Source organism: Bubalus bubalis, chromosome 10 (genome assembly GCF_019923935.1).
Source record: "Bubalus bubalis isolate 160015118507 breed Murrah chromosome 10, NDDB_SH_1, whole genome shotgun sequence".
In the NCBI taxonomy this organism is placed as follows: Eukaryota; Metazoa; Chordata; class Mammalia; order Artiodactyla; family Bovidae; genus Bubalus; species Bubalus bubalis.
In genome coordinates, this window is record NC_059166.1 from 67,682,689 (window position 1) to 67,698,480 (window position 15,792).

General features: G+C 41.0%; 1 long non-coding RNA gene across 1 annotated transcript in view; it reads right to left on the reverse strand.

The window, feature by feature from the left end:
* Positions 1-1,167: 1,167 nt before the first annotated feature.
* LOC102400593 overlaps positions 1,168-15,792 on the reverse strand; it is a 36,869-nt gene continuing 22,244 nt past the window's right edge. Inside the window, exons 3-4 of the long non-coding RNA XR_006542450.2 lie at positions 4,956-5,055; positions 1,168-3,323 (exon numbers count right to left, since the gene is read on the reverse strand). This is a non-coding gene — a long non-coding RNA (uncharacterized LOC102400593). The remainder of the gene's footprint in view (positions 3,324-4,955; positions 5,056-15,792) is intronic.

Genomic DNA, 15,792 nt, shown 5'->3' on the forward strand with positions numbered 1-15,792 from the left:
ATGCTCAAACTACCGCACAATTGCACTCATCTCACACTCTAGTAAAGTAATGCTCAAAATTCTCCAAGCCAGGCTTCAGCAATACGTGAACCATGAACTTCCAGATGTTCAAGCTGGTTTTAGAAAAGGCAGAGGAACCAGAGATCAAATCGCCAACATCCGCTGGATCATCGAAAAAGCAAGAGAGTTCCAGAAAAACATCTATTTCTGCTTTATTGACTATGCCAAAGACTTTGACTGTGTGGATCCCAATAAACTGGAAAATTCTGAAAGAGATGGGAATACCAGACCACCTGATCTGCCTCTTGAGAAATTTGTATGCAGGTCAGGAAGCAACAGTTAGAACTGGACATGGAACAACAGACTGGTTCCAAATAGGAAAAGGAGTACGTCAAGGCTGTATATTGTCACCCTGCTTATTTAACTTATATGCAGAGTACATCATGAGAAACGCTGGACTGGAAGAAACAGAAGCTGGAATCAAGATTGCCGGGAGAAATATCAATAACCTCAGATATGCAGATGACACCACCCTTATGGCAGAAAGTGAAGAGGAACTCAAAAGCCTCTTGATGAAAGTGCAAGTGGAGAGTGAAAAAGTTGGCTTAAAGCTCAACATTCAGAAAACGAAGATCATGGCATCCAGTCCCATCACTTCATGGGAAATAGATGGGGAAACAGTGGAAACAGTGTCAGACTTTATTTTTTTGGGCTCCAAAATCACTGCAGATGGTGACTGCAGCCATGAAATTAAAAGACGCTTACTCCTTGGAAGGAAAGTTATGACCAACCTAGATAGCATTACTTTGCCAACAAAGGTCCATCTAGTCAAGGCTATAGTTTTTCCTGTGGTCATGTATGGATGTGAGAGTTGGACTGTGAAGAAAGCTGAGCACTGAAGAATTGATGCTTTTGAACTGTGGTGTTGGAGAAGACTCTTGAGAGTCCCTTGGACTGCAAGGAGATCCAACCAGTCCATTTTGAAGGAGATCAGCCCTGGGATTTCTTTGGAAGGAATGATGCTAAAGCTGAAACTCCAGTACTTTGGCCACCTCATGCGAAGAGTTGACTCATTGGAAAAGACTCTGATGCTGGGTGGGATTGAGGGCAGGAGGAGAAGGGGACGACAGAGGATGAGATGGCTGGATGGCATCACTGACTCGATGGACGTGAGTCTGAGTGAACTCCGGAAGTTGGTGATGGACAGGGAGGCCTGGGGTGCTGCGATTCATGGGGTCACCAAGAGTCGGACACAACTGAGCGACTGAACTGAACTGAACAGGGAGAATCAGTTCATCAAGGGAGTTCTATCAGCAATTCAGTATCTAAGCTCCCTTGATTAGATTCCAAGACCAATGATAAAGATAGGTAGGTTTGCTTTAGAGCAAAGTGTCTATGGTGATGTTTAAGGCCCAGCTATATTCCATTCAAATTACAGTGGAAAGCAACAGTGTTAAACACCTAATAATCCATTTAATTTGTTAGCAATCTCAGTTTAAATCGTTGTGTAGAAGACCTCCGTGGCAAGCTATTTTTATTACGTATTTTTGGGTTTTGGGGAATCTGTAAAGTTTTAAAATGTTAAAATTTTTAATATTTACTATTTTATTCTTTTACAGAAAATAGTACAAAACTTAAAACTATTTTCTAAACCAAATTTAGTCCAGAACATATGTTTGAAAGCATTGGTTAAAAAAAAAATGATATTTTAAAAAGTAAGTGTGAAGAAAATCTAGAGAAAAGTTGGAATACCACCTTGTCATAATGATTAAATTTTAGCTCAAAGGGATTGAAAGATGATTTAATTTGCTCACCTATCTTCCTGTTACAGACAGACCGCTTTGTTGTTCAGTTACGATGTGAACAGTCTCCTTGAAATTGTATGACATTTGTATACAGACTTGTATGGCCATAGTAATGCCCTGGTGACAGATGAGAAAACAGAGGTGAAAGCACCTGCCCACAGTTCTGCAGAAGCTTGGTTTCTTACTGGCTTCTGGGACACTTTCCAAACTCCATAGAGTGTTGAAATGAAATGAGATCTGCTGCTGCTGCTGCTGCTAAGTCGATTCAGTCGTGTCCGACTCTGTGTGACCCCATAGACAGCAGCCCACCAGGCTCCCCCGTCCCTGGGATTCTCCAGGCAAGAACACTGGAGTGGGTTGCCATTTCCTTCTCCAGAAATGAGATCTACTAACTCTAAATTCATATAATATATCAGGATACACCACTTGGTTAAAGTTAACAGAGACAACAAAACTGATCTAAATCTTTACAAACTCATGCTTCACAAGGGACCGAATTTCTTGTAACAGTTGAAAAGTGCACCCACAGGAAGAAGATAGTACAGAGTACATTAGAGTGTACGACTGTATTAAACCTATTTTTAAAAATTAGCAGTCCCCTCTGGATAAAAGGTGGGCAGGGAATCACATGGCAGAAGCCCAGGCCTTGGCCCCTTTGGCAACACAAAGCTCCGCTCAGCTACCAGGTGTGTGGTGCTTTCTGTGGTTTTCCATCTCATCATTTTAATTTTATGGGATCATAGTTTAGGTGGCCTCACAGAAGCAGAGTCTTTGGAGATCCTGTAAAGTACAGATAAGAGAAGTCATTGAGGGAGAGTTGCAGGAGGCATTGGGGGAAATTGGATGAGTATGTAACCCAAGCAAGAATAAGACAAAGATGTTCACTTCTGTACTGGGGAATTGCATCTTACTGAGATGTTATGTCACTCACATCCGTTGGACATCAAAAGAGATAGAATCACATGTAAATAGATACTTTCAGCTTAATATTTTTATATCCTGGTAAATGATTCAAATCAGTCATTGTGATTCAACCTTCTTATATTTGCCCTTGAAGGACAGGAAATATAACTCACTTCTTTGGTATTCCTCACAACATATAGCATATGAAGACAGAGGGGAAAAGACAGAGTTTTATTACATTTGTCCTAGGTTATTAAGGGAAAGGAAGGGAGAAAAAAATTCCTAGTTTTCTAGGTTGTTGCTCATTCTTGCAAATAAACCATGTATGTCCCTTCTGATTCGTCAAAGCTAGTTAATTGGGTGTGAGCCTATATTTTCATTTACGGTCCACAAACACTCATTCTAAATCACAACCTACTCCAATAGAAAAAAACAAAAAAACAAGCAAAACAAAACAAGCCCCAAGGCTGGCTGGCATTGAAAGTGCTGGCAGACAGAAGTGGTAGTCTGTTGGTAATTTTATAAGGTTTCTGTGCTGATCACCATTTGGGCAGTGTCCGCAATCGCTGATGAGGCATTCACACACTCACAGCTGCCCTGGGCGCAAGACAACATCTGCACAAAAACAGACAAGAATTATTCTGACAATTAAAAGAGCTGGTTACTGCTAACGCTATTGTTGTGGTTTACTACAAGAATTTCAATTAAATGAAAATCAAATGTGGTTCTCTGAGGCCATATGGTGCAGTGAGGGAAGGGCCCCACTCCCGCAGTCAAGGAGCCCCCCGTTCCTGCCCTGGCACTGCCAACGCCTCACTATGAAAGACAATGCTCAGCTGACACGTGCCCAGGCCTAAGCCCGGGTCTTTAGACTTGGAAACAAAGGACCTGTGGTTCATGAACATGCAAAGAAACTGAGAAAAATAAAGCCCATCTTAGAGAAGAACAGACATACCAGAAAGAACAGAAAGGAAGGATCAGGCTCAAAGAGAAAACTACTGAGGATGGTGCCAAGTAAGGTAATAAAAATTCTTATTATTTAGTGCCTAAACTACGCCAGGCCCTTAAAAATGTTCTTCATATACTTACTGGAATTGAAATGAGCAGACCACAATTCTTCAAAACTTCATTCATGTAGGTCACTCAGCAGTTGCATTGCAATGCCAAGGGACCAAGTACTTTTCAAATATTATTTCTAACTTATAAAACAAGCTTTAACCAGAAAGTATAGTTGTTAGTTGAAGAAACTGAGACTTGCAGAGGTTGAGTTCCCTGGGACCACACAGCTGGTGCATGGTGCCATTTCTCCTGCCCTGTTATGAGAGATTTGGGCAAAGCCTGCAGATGACTCAAACTGCCCAGGGTAACGGAGGCCTGGGAACTGGGGGGATTCTGGTCCTGCATTAGAGTCTAAGATGTTCTCACTCCACGGCAAACTGCTCTCTAGACTTTAAATGGTTCACAGTGAGAAGAGGGCTAAAATAGGAAAGAAAAGAGGATGAAAAGCAGGACTCTGAGAGAAGAAAGGTAGTGAAGAAGGGAAAAGGTAGAAAGAAAAGTATAAGAAAGTGAGAAACGAAAGGGAAAAGCTAAGTGGGATCATCATAATAAAAGGGATCTGGATAAGGATTCTGTTTTTTTCTGCAAATTAATAAAACACCTATTCCCTATGTTTTGACCCCAGATGCTGGGGCCTGTTTGCTCCAGATGCGACAACTGCTTCAAAGAGAGGCTTAGACTCAGAGCAAGTGACTTTGCCAAGTTGAGGAAAATCAAAATGGACAGGCCACATGGCAGAGAGCTTTTTTTTTTTTTTTAAAGAGACAGATCTACTCTATACATTTATTTTGACAAGTTCATATCATATATCATATCAAGTTTATATCATAACATTATTATAACTTTGACACCAGATGTATTATAAAATTGCACGTAAAACAGGTGTTTAATCACAGGGGGGCCAGAGAACAATTCTAGGACATTAAATTATTTGCAGAGAAGTGGGATGAGCATGGTTGTGGTGACGGTGTGTGTCTGATTATCTTCTGTTTGCCATCAACCGTGTCAAATTCGTCCATCTACTTACAAAGACTTGCAAATGGGGTAAGTGAATGTAGAATAATAGATTATGATAATAATAACAACTAATACTTAGGAAAGCCATAGTCTTCCCTAGTCAATGTACTTAAAATTGTGCCCCTGACATTCTCTCCTCTCTCTCCATTGATTTTTTTCAGTAGCACTTACCTTATCTGTTATTTCCTGTCTCCCTTCAGAGAAGGTAAACTCCCTGGGGCTGGGGTTGCTGTTTTGTTCACTGCTGTCTCTCTGGGGCTGGGTTCGAGGCCTGCACATAACAGGTAAGTATTAGTTGAATGTATGCGTGAACAAATCAGTGCAGTGTTTCAAGAAGTATACTTTCGCTTTAAATTCATAATCTTACTTGATTGTCATATAATTCTAAGGTAGGAAGTGAGTCTTCAGAGAGTTTGAGTTAGTTGCCCAAAGTCTCCCAGGTAGGAAGGATCAGGACAGAGCTTGAGCAAGGCACCGTGATTCCAGAATCCTTAAACAACTACACTATGGAATGACAGCACATGTATCTGTGTGTGTTTAATCCCTGCAGTTAGATTGTTAAGACTTTCTCAATTAAAAACTCAGTTGTATTCAACCAAAAGATGATGACAAGACAAAATGGAACACTTAAATGATATAAATAAATGTTTAGTTTTCTCCAGTTTCTGCTAAAATGGTAATTGCTTGTGGGAGTGAAAAAAAAACCATAAATTTCAACATCAATGAAATTCTCCTTTCTTCACATTTTTTCATAATATGTTACACACGTAAAAATCCAACTTACCATTCTCCCTTAAACTAAATATGTAGGCATCCTATTTTTTCAGAGTGCTATATAGCATATCTTGCATCTTACATTATTAATCCTTGTTCACAGCGCCCTTTAGAATAAGAGAATATTTGATTTTCATTTCCCATAGAGACCAACTATTTTCTGCTCTCTGCTCTTAATTCCTTTCAAAGTCAGGAGACACTATAAATATGCCCACTTTGGATTCTGAGATGGTGATGAGCATTCCTGGGCAACACACTGGAGACCTAGGAGTAGAGAAAGGGAAACAGCGAAGTACAAAATGCATGTTTGAGTTATGATGGTGGTGTCAGTAGGGTAGTTTTTAAGTTTTTCATTTTCCTTTCTAGTCTTTCAAGCTGAATTTAAATTTTTCATGGATGAATTTTACCCTGAAATTAGAGAAAACATTAAGGCACCATTCAGAGCCAAGAGAACTGGATTCAAATCCTAGTTCTGCCACTGGCTTGCTCTGTGGCCTTGAACAAGTCAGAACTCATTTCCTCAGCTGCAAAGCAAAGAATTGTGCCAGGCTGCTTCTGTGAACGTCATAATTAGGCAGAGCATGTGAAGGACTCTGCAAACTTGAAAGCACTTTACAAATGTTAACATTTCACTCAAGAAATTTTTATTACACACTGGATGGAATAAGAAAGGAAAGTTGAAGTGACATTTTTAAAAATTTATTGCCTTATACTATAATGCAGATACAGTATAATTCATATTTATGGCCATTTCAGTAAAAAGAAAAACTTATTTGTCAAAACGAATATACATAAAACAAAATAGACCTATTATATTATTTTCTCTATGGAAAAGTGAGATCTGAGTAGCTAGAAGTAATTTTTTTCTAGATATATTTCTTATTTATTTTTGTATTATACTTATATTTCTTATTTATTTTTGTATTATACTTTTGTTGACTAGATAATGTATATGGCTCAAAAACTAGCAGTTCAAAAATATATGCAACAAAAGGTATCCTTCCCATCTTTTTCCCCAAATTGTCCAGTTTCTACACCCATCCAATAGGTAACCTCTGCTTAAGTGCCTGATATGTCATTTTAGACTCTTTATGAATATGCAAGCTTTAGATTTTTTTTTTTTGCAACAGCATGAGCTTCTTTTGGTTTAGGATGGGAGGAAATATGATAGGAACTAACCCTTCTAGCAATGACATAACATTCCCAGGGTGGCATGTGCCTTAGTGTATCAGACAGGAGAGGGCTGGAGATCACAGAAAAACAAAGTGAAAGAGGAAAATGAAAAGGATAACAGGAAGAAGGCAGGAATCTATTTTGTTTCTATCCAGGGAAAGGGTCCCAGTCCAGGGGTGCCAGGAAGTGACTGATGGATGTGCTCACCTGCAAAGAGGCTCCCACCTTAGCCCAAGCTGAGGCATTACATGTCTTAGGCACCCTAAACATGCGCCACGTGGCTCACAAAGAAGGCCCAAGGTCAGCAGGGTGGTGTGAGCCTACTGGACCATGTTCATTCACCTGAGGGCCAGGACAGCAAGTGCTGCTGAAATTTTTCTTCTTGGTGGAACTCAGTAGTCCATCCGTGGCCTGAGACTGGAGAAGGTTTATAACAACCCCTAAATGAGAGGTTATATCTGCTACAGTTGCATTTTTGAGAAGCCTGCTGAGGGTGAACACGCGGAGGAGTGTTTGGAGGAGTGCAGAACATGGGTGTTCAGGCGTCCATTTCCATCACTTTGCAATGTGCAGTTGGAAACACTTGGCCTAATCAGTATCCTCTGAGGTCAGCCTTCCGCTAATTAACTTGGTCTTTGACATTCTGAGTTGACATACTTTGTCAGAAAATTCTTGGAATTTAGGAAGATTTGTTTATAACTGGTTGGCCTGATTTTTTCTTTTTTAACATTGTATTTTATAAACACACACACACACACAAACTATCTCTTACAAAACAGCAGTGAATTGGAAGGCAGATTTATGTCTGAAGTGTGCGGTTCTTCGCATCAGTCCTCAGCTATTCCAAAATAATTCAAGAAATCTAGTTTGAATTTCAAAGATGTTTCTAAACCTATGTTTTTGCTTCATTTAGTTAACCTAAAAATTCTCTTAACTTTCCTTGATTTTTTCCTGTGTAATTGTTTTCATGTGCTTCTATTCCTTAAATCTGCAAAGTAATACTCTGAAAGCTCTATGTAGTTGATCAGTCCCAGAAGAGCCACTCAACAGTAAATGCATTAGAGTCACGGCTTTGTGTTTTCTCTTCTTTTCTTTCTTCATTAATTTTATGCTGAGCTTCACTGTGTGTCCTCACCAAAAAAACTGGATGAAGGGACAGATGCCACTGACGTTCAACTTGTTTGTATTTATCAAAGCTATTTTGGGATTTAAATAATTAGTTCTATGAGTCAGACATATGCAGAAGAAGAAAGAAAAATGCTAAAAGGAAAGGTGTGCTACATAGTGAGAATTTAAAAGTTTATGATGTTTCAGCAAAACATAAAACTTGAACAGAATCTCAAATGTAATTTTTCCTTGTCTCTGAATTGTTGATCAAATACTCTATTCATGTGCAAAGTGATGTCAACATAACAAAAGTCATTGCAGCATGAATTTTCTAGCAAAATATTAGAAAAACTTAAACACCTCTAGGAGACTGTTTAACAAACTATGGTACATCAGTAAAACAAAATAGATTAGATGGTTGGAAAAAAACATAATAATGTCCAAAATACATTGTTGAGAGAAAATTCCAGGTATCTACTATGCTCCAGATATTCTGTAGGGTCTTGAAGAAGTGGAAGAAAGGTTTTTGTGATCTAGAGGATGTCATAGTTTACTGGAGAGATGCAAAATCAGGGTGAGTGAGATATGAGGGTGATGCAATGAAATTAGTAACTTCTGGGAAAAGGGAAAAGGCTGGGTCACTGTCTTAGTCAGTTCAAGCTGCCATAACAAAAATACCATAGACTGTATGACTTAAACAAATTGATATTTTCTTGGTTCTGCAGGCTGAGAAGTCAAAGCACCAGTGGACTGGGTTCTGGTGAGAGCCTTCTTAATGGTTTCCTCACTTGGTGGAGGGGAAGAAGAAAGCTTGCTGGCGGCCCTTCTTACAGAAGTGCTAATCTCATTCGTGAGGGCTCTACTCTCATGACCTAATCACCTGTCAAAGATTCCACCTCCTCAGGAGTTAGGATTTCAACACAGGAATTTTGGAGGGACACAAACACTCTGTCCACAAGGTTTCATGAAGCAGAGGATCCTTGAGTTGGATCTGGAGGAGTGAGAGGCACACCAGGTTGGCAAGTGAGGAAGGACTTGGTCACAGAGGTGCTGAATGGCAGGTCTGGTAGATTTGTGGGCTGCAGGCGCACACATGGTCCGAGAGCGTGCTGGTCAGTGGAGCTCTCTGTTGCCTCAACGGTTCAAAGCTGCAGAGCAAAGCCACAGGTGCCTATAACCCCTGTCCTAGACCAGTTGTGAAGGATGGGATAGCTCATTCGTCGTAGGTTTTTTTGCATTAATTTCTGTTTTTTATAGAATTCCACTAAGATATTACTTTTATTCTGATTACTGCACTTTAGGGATGCCTCATTAAATTTCGTGCAGAAGGGAGTGCCTCCTTCTCACCCATCTAGCTCCAGGGTATGTTTTACCTTAAGCTCTATACTAATGATTATATAACAACAGGACCTGCTTATCCTTAACAGGAACCTTCTGACCAATCTTTTTATCTTAAGACTTAAGTTGTGGGAGTGGGTCTGGTAAGACCTTTCTGTTGTTAGTAACCAGTTGAAAAAGTATATAAAGCCCCACCCAAACTAGTGAGTGGGGCACTCTCTGCCCCCTTCTGGTGTCTATGTCAGAAGCTTTCTCTATTCCTTTTTCACTGGAGAAGGCAATGGCACCCCACTCCAATACTCTTGCCTGGCAAATCCCATGGACTTAGAAGCCTGGTAGGCTGCAGTCCATGGGGTCGCTGAGGGTCCGACATGACTGAGCGACTTCACTTTCACTTTTAACTTTCATGCATTGGAGAAGGAAATGGCAACCCACTCCAGTGTTCTTGCCTGGAGAATCCCAGGGACTGTGGAGCCTGTTGGGCTGCCGGTCTATGGGGTCGCAGAGAGTCGGACACGACTGAAGCGACTTAGCAGCAGCAGCAGCAGCAGCAAAACTCTGCTACACAAAAGCTCTGAGCGATCAAGCCTTGTCTCTGGCCCTGGATTGAAATTCTCTCCTCGGAGGCCATGAATACACCCTTGACTGTAAGCTATCAGCCCTGCCTCTGAGACAATCACTGGGCGGGGAGGCCCCCACTCCTCACTGGATGGGAACTTCCTCCTTCTAATCTCTTCTCCTTTCAGGCTACACTCATTAACTGATGGAGGGGGTGCTAAGGAGAGAAAAGCCAGCTAGGCTTGCCCACCTCATTCCCTGGAGGCTTCTAAGCTTACAGCAGGACTTAGCCAAAGGAGGGGTAAAACTCTTAAGTGTGAACTGTCATTGTTATTCAGTCACTAAGCTGTGTCTCACTCTTTGTGATCCCAGGGACTGTACCATGCCAGGCTTTCCTGTCCTTCACTATCTCCCGGAGTTTGCTCAAACTCATGTCCATTGAATCAGTGATGCCATCCAACCATCTCATCTTCTGTCATCCCCTTCTCCTTCTACCTACACTCTTTCCCAGCATCAGGGTCTTTTCCAATGAGTTGACTCTTCACATCAGGTGGTCAAAGTATTGGAGCTTCAGCTTCAGCATCAGTCCTTCCAATGAATAAATAAAAAGAAAAAGCCAGGATTTTATTTATTTTATTTTTTTGTTTCCTCTTTCTTTCTCTTCCCATGACCATGAGAAACCTGGATATTTTCCTTATTGAAAGGAGGCTCTGTTTGTCTCTGTATGTGAGCTTCCAGAAAGACCTCAAGCTCAGCTGTGGGGAGTAGGCTGCCTGGACAGCCTCTCACTGCTGAGCTGACAGGCTCCACCTCAGCCTTCTAGACTTTTCTCAGTGGTCCCATCAGGGACTAAGGCGGTGGCCAGGGACTTGATCATTTTCCACTCACCCCGACCACTTTAACAAGCAGTCTTTGCTGCTGCCGAGCTCCCAGTGGGGGTGGAGAGACCTTTCAGACCTCTTTCCTGGTCTGACCACTTCGCTTCCATCTCTTTCCCCTGCTCTCTCTGCTCCTGACCCATGGCCCCCTTGGTGTCCTCTAGCACCTCAGGGATGCTGTTATCTCAGTGCCTGGGACTCACTGTTCTCTGCGTGGCCTTCTGTCCCCGAATGTCTGCGTGTTGACAGAATCATAAGTCTCCTTAGCCAGGGCCCTTTCCCAAGCTCTCTTTATAAAAATGACAAATGTTCCCCCATCTACCTGCCCACTCCTGTACTTCCTGCTCAGCCCTGTTTATTTTGTTCCTCAACACATACATCTCTAACTTCTATTATGTTGATCATTTTTTCCATTAGAATATAAGCTTCATGAAGGCAAGAACTTGCTCATTTTGCTTCTGGGTTTTCCGGTTCCTGGAGTGGGGCCTGGGGCAGTATAAGCATCCAGTAAACACCAGAAGTACTGCGAAGTACCCAAAGTTCAGATGTTCAGGAACACCAAAATTGATTATAAGTTAAACTTTCCATCAGGTATTTGTTATTATGTAACACTCTCATAAGCCCCAGTTCTTCATAAACTCTGTATTTATGGAATCACTCAACATAAATACTTGTGTTAAACACATGGCTTGTGTGCACACCGGGCGAGCCCACTTACAGCACCCGCCACGTGACTGCTCAGCCGTGGTTCTCCAGTCGGTAAGTAGTATTGTTTGCCTTGTATCTACAATCTCAGTTCAGAGTGTTTTCATTTCTCCATGGACACCAAATGTTCAAGTTGGCTCTAAAAACACTTTTGTTTCTTTCCAAATTAGTTAAACAACTGAGATGTTACACGTTTTTCTTTCCTTCTCTTAGTTATCTAATTCTTTTCAAGAACATGACCCTCAAGGATAGTATACATAAAATACTGTTATAAAGACCTTTGATTTGACTCATGAAATCACACTGGCATTTCACTCAGAGGGTTGAAAATACTGTTGAAGGACTGTGGTGGCAAAATTCTTATTCTGTGGGTTGAATTCATCAGTTTCACATTCTGATTCTAAGCATCCAGAAAGTCATATAATAGTTATATATTTTATATTAAATAGATTATATATTACATGCCATATATACATATATATTTAGATATATTATTCTATATATCATATGATAGTTTAAAAAGTGTTTTATTATGGAAAGTGTCAAATATATATAAGGTAGACAAAATAGTATAAGGAATGCCACAGAGGATGATGATGGTTGGATGGCATCATTGACTCAATGGGCATGAGTTTGAGCAAACTCGGGAGATAGTGAAGGACAGGGAAGCCTGGCATGCTGCAGTCCATAGAGTCACAAAGAGTCGGACACAACTGAGCAACTGAACAGCAACAACAATGTACTTGTCACTTAGCTTTCATAATTATCAACTCCTATTCCTATTTCAACATAATTGTCAACTCCATAATCCTATTTCATCTATACATTCATGTACTTTCTCTTCTCCAGATTATTTTGAAGAAAATTCCAAGCGTCACATTATTTCATATGTAAATACTTTAAAAGACAAGGCCTCTTATAAGATAATTTAAAACCTTTAAACAAATTTAATTCCTGAAGACCAAAGGGAAATTATTGATGATCAAATTTTAATATTGGGAAAATCACAGTTTTACTGGATTTTTTTTGTTCATCATCTATATTAAGTTTTAAAAAAATTGGACAAGCATCATTTTGGACAAACCATGTAATGTCTGACTGGAAGTGTCTAAACAGGGGTAATAATCATAACTTCCTTCTATGAAAATAAAAACATAGAAGCATCAGAGAAATATTTAAGCATCAGATTAGAATTTCTTTAATCTTCTGATTTTATTTTAGGATGAAAATATATCTTACATTCCACATATGGATTCCTACTTCACTATGCACAGGCTTGAGAAAAGACATGGTAAATGAAACAGCCACAACAAGCCTTCTTTGGCTCACTGCTGTTTCCCTAGTTCTTACATATGCCATACGTCTGGCATATAGTAGAGGCTCAGTAGATACCTATTGAAAGAATAAATTACTTTAGCAACGTAAGTTAAGGATTGCATGTCATAGTTGAAACTCTTTAATAAAAAGGCCAAACCACTTGGACTGCAAGGAGATCCAACCAGTCCATTCTGAAGGAGATCAGCCCTGGGATTTCTTTGGAAGGAATGATGCTAAAGCTGAAACTCCAGTACTTTGGCCACCTCATGCGAAGAGTTCACTCATTGGAAAAGTCTCTGATGCTGGGAGGAGGGATTGGGGGCAGGAGGAGAAGGGGACGACAGAGAATGAGATGGCTGGATGGCATTACTGACTCGATGGACGCGAGTCTGAGTGAACTCCGGGAGTTGGTGATGGACAGGGAGGCCTGGTGTGCTGCAATTCATGGGGTCGCAAAGAGTCGGACACGACTGAGCAACTGATCTGATCTGAAGTGGGTGTCTACTCCAGCAAACGCCAGCCTAGACACCTTCCTCTCCTTTTTCCTCCTTTCTCTTTGTTCTCTCTTTTTTCTTCCAGCAATTTCATATGATATAGCTCCTCATTTACATTGTCTTAGTCTTTGAAATCTTTAATGTGTTGCCTGACTTGGTATTTCACATTCATTTTCTTTTTTACAAAAATTTTATTTATTTACTTTTGGCTGTGCCAGGTCTTTGTCACTAATGAGAACTTTCCCTAGTTGTGGAGTGTGGGGGCTACCCTCTAGTTGCAGTGTGCAGGCTTCTTGTTGTGGTGGCTTCTCTTGTTGCAGAGCACAGGCTCAACAGTTGTAGTGCATGGGCTTAGCTGCTCTGCGGCACGTGGGATCCTTCTGGACCAGGGATAGAATCCGTGCTTCCTGCATTGGCAGGCAGACTTCTCACCACTGAGCCACCAGGGAAGACCTTACATTCATTTTCTTATTTAAAAACAGTTGGCAAAAAAAAAAAAAAGTTGAAAATAATAAGAAATTGTCACCAGTTTCTTCCTATCAAAAATGGAGGCAACAGTTTGGTATAATTTTCTCTCAGAATAATGAATTGGAAATCCATGAACTTTTTGCTAGTTAGTTACTTTCCCTTCCTAACTGCTTATCCTGTGGACCCTGGGCTTGTTTAGTTAGCCCCCACAGCTGAGTAAACCAATTCTCTTTCTATATACACACATATCCTAAGAATATTCTATATACCTTCTCCTTTTTTCTTTTTTAATATTTATTTCTTTGGCTGCCTCAGGTCTTAGTTGCTGCACTTGGATATTCGCTGTCATGTGATTTCTTTCTTTGTGTTGCACAGACTCTCTAGTTGTGGCTCACGGAGCTTCAGTAGTTGCTCCGTGGCATGTGGCAGCTTAGTTTCCAACCAGGGATCAAACCCACATCCCCTGCATTGCAAGGCAGAGTCTTAACCACTGGACCACCAGGGAAGTCTCCTCTTCTCCTTTTCAACCTCTAGCTATCCGATGACCCTCTGTCAGATCAGATCAGATCAGATCAGTCACTCAGTCGTGTCTGACTCTTTGTGACCCCATGAATCGCAGCACGCCAGACCTCCCTCTCCATCACCAACTCCCGGAGTTCACCCAGACTGACATCCATCGAGTCAGTGATGCCGTCCAGCCATCTCATCCTCTGTTGTCCCCTTCTCCTCCTGCCCCCAATCCTTCCCAGCATCAGAGTATTTTCCAATGAGTCAACTCTTAGCATGAGGTGGCCAAAGTACTGGAGTTTCAGCTTTAGCATCATTCCTTCCAAAGAAATCCCAGGGCTGATCTCCTTCAGAATGGACTGGTTGGATCTCCTTGCAGTCCAAGGGACTCTCAAGAGTCTTCTCCAACACCACAGTTCAAAAGCATCAATTCTTCGGCACTCAGCCTTCTTCACAGTCCAATTCTCACATCCATACATGATCACAGGAAAAGCCATAGCCTTGACTAGACGAACCTTTGTTGGCAAAGTAATGTCTCTGCTTTTGAATATGCTATCTAGGTTGGTCATAACTTTCCTTCCAAGGAGTAAGTGTCTTTTAATTTCATGGCTGCAGTCACCATCTGCAGTGATTTTGGAGCCCAGGAAAACAAAGTCTGACACTACTTCCACTGTTTCCCCATCTATTTCCCATGAAGTGGTGGGACCGGATGCTATGATCTTTGTTTTCTGAATGTTGAGCTTTAAGACAACTTTTTCACTCTCCACTTTCACTTTCATCAAGAGGCTTTTGAGTTCCTCTTCACTTCCTGCCATAAGGGTGGTGTCCTCTACATATCTGAGGTTATTGATATTTCTCCCGGCAATCTTGATTCTAGTTTGTGTTTCTTCCAGTCCAGCATTTCTCATGTACTCTGCATGTAAGTTAAATAAACAGGGTGACAATATACAGCCTTGACAAACTCCTTTTCCTATTTGGAACCAGTCTGTTGTTCCATGTCCAGTTCTAACTGTTGCTTCCTGACCTGCATACAAATTTCTCATAGGCAGATCAGGTGGTATCCCTATCTCTTTCAGAATTTTCCACAGTTTATTGTGATCCACACAGTCAAAGGCTTTGGCATAGTCAATAAAGCAGAAATAGATGTTTTCTGGAACTCTCTTGCTTTTTCGATGATCCAGCGGATGTTGGCAATTTGATCTCTGGTTCCTCTGCCTTTTCTAAAACCACCCTCTGTAGTATAGCTCTAATATATTCTGTTAAAACTGTTAAGTCTAAAAATAATGGAAATTTAGCCCAAGTCATTTAGTTGTCCCCAAATCAGCATCTTCATAACTAATATTTTCTAGCAAATGGGATTTCTATTCATTCTTTAAATAATTCCCTTGTAGGCAGCGGTCTCACTTGTAAGATCTCCTCTTCTTTAATCTCCAGTCCTAACTGCTGCCAGTTGGGTTTTTCTAACATGCACTTGACCATGTCACCCTCTGGCTTAAAAAACCATCAGTGATTTTCCAGAACCCATTAAGCGAAAGCAAGACCTCCAGACATGGTACATACATCCACTCTGTTTTTGTTTTAATCTCCCCATGTCACTGTTCATCTACTCTGCTTCTTGTGCCCTCATATCCCAGCTCTTGCACTTCTTAAAGTGTGCCTTCCCAGAGCCAAGGAAGTGATTCTTTGGAA